This window comes from Triticum dicoccoides, chromosome 1B (genome assembly GCF_002162155.2).
Source record: "Triticum dicoccoides isolate Atlit2015 ecotype Zavitan chromosome 1B, WEW_v2.0, whole genome shotgun sequence".
Classification (NCBI taxonomy): Eukaryota; Viridiplantae; Streptophyta; class Magnoliopsida; order Poales; family Poaceae; genus Triticum; species Triticum dicoccoides.
In genome coordinates, this window is record NC_041381.1 from 6,327,437 (window position 1) to 6,329,005 (window position 1,569).

At 45.1% G+C, this 1,569-nt stretch overlaps 1 pseudogene; it reads left to right on the forward strand.

The window, feature by feature from the left end:
- Window positions 1–653: 653 nt before the first annotated feature.
- The window catches only part of LOC119298854, a 9,739-nt pseudogene continuing 8,823 nt past the window's right edge, over window positions 654–1,569 (forward strand).

The following is a 1,569-nucleotide window of genomic DNA, read 5'->3' on the forward strand; positions in this document are numbered from 1 at the left end:
CATTATTGAACTGTTAGATCATAAGTGGGTTTACGGGATTAGCCGGGGCCCTGTTTAGATCCCTAGGTGCACATGTTGACGACTAATGCTATTAACTCCTGAACACAAAAAAAAAGTGATTTATTACTCGATCCATGCTTCTCAAACTTTTGTTCAGATTACTCATCTTCGTACAAACTTGTTAAACGATCGTACCGGGTGTACTAAACTTGTTAAACCTCGCTTTCATCATTTCAACTCGCTTACGTACTGCCTAGATGGAAAATGATGCACGCAAGTTGCAGAATCAGACTTGCAGTCCTTTAAATAGTACGTACAACAGTTGATTAATCTAGTGAAAGCGAGGTTTTGGCGGAGGCGCTAGCTAGGGAACATTGACTAGTACGAAATAAGCACGTACGAAAGCGACCGGTGTGTATAGGCCACCGATGATTTGTGTGGACAACGTGGTCGCTCGCGAGGCCACGCAGGTAACAGTGGCGAGCCTTTGCGCCACGGCGCCTCCACTGCCAGCCAGCCACAACACCGCCACGGCGCAACTCCCCGGATGTCATCTGGTGGTGCTATCTTATGGCGCTTTGTCTTACGCCAGCAAGAGTTTGAGAGTGATCACTCGTAGGTACTCGCTCTCAGGACCAACATATAACGTCGCCTGTTAATTGGCTCAGCAACTAGTATTATCCTGGGCTTGGATCAAGCTATAATGAATCTGTAACCCATCGCTTGATCTCACACACCTTTCAATTGAACAGATCTATCGATCGAGAGGATGGGGAGGGCGCCTTGCTGCGAGAAGGTGGGGCTGAAGCGAGGAAGGTGGACGGCGATGGAGGATGACACTCTCGCAAAATACATTGCTGGGCAAGGCGTGGGCTCATGGAGGTCTCTGCCCAAGAATGCGGGTAAATATGGCATAAGCTGTTTTGCTTGTTCGCAGTAGCTACTTAACTAGTTGAATCTTCAAGATCAGACACACTACTTAACTAGCTATACCTTCATGATTAACATGAGGGAGTACTACAAATATGTTAATATGTTCCAGCTTCCCATTGTATTAATACTGCAGGGCTACTGAGGTGTGGCAAGAGCTGCAGGCTACGGTGGGTCAACTACCTGAGGGACGGGGTGAGGAGGGGCAACTTCTCTAAGGAGGAAGACGATCTCATTGCCAAGCTCCATGCTACATTTGGCAACAGGTACGGGCCTTGGATTACTCCACCATTAATAATATATATATGACCCACGCGTTGCTATGCTCGCAAGAAGATATGTCGGCCTACTATTTTCTGTTTTAATTTATGGGTGCGTTCTATTTTCAGACAACTTCCGAGAGGGGCTCAAAATTTTGAAAAATACAAAAGCCAAAAATTGATGCTTCAAAAAATTGTGAAACGAGGTGCACACATATATAATGATGTATACTCTATCACTGTAAATCATCGTGATGAAATATGTTATTATGTGGTGTACACAAAAAAATCATGATCTTTTATAGTGAATAGTACATGTGGTAGACAATCACGGTTTGTGTGTGTGTGTGTGTGTGTGTGTGTGTGTGTGTGTGTGTGT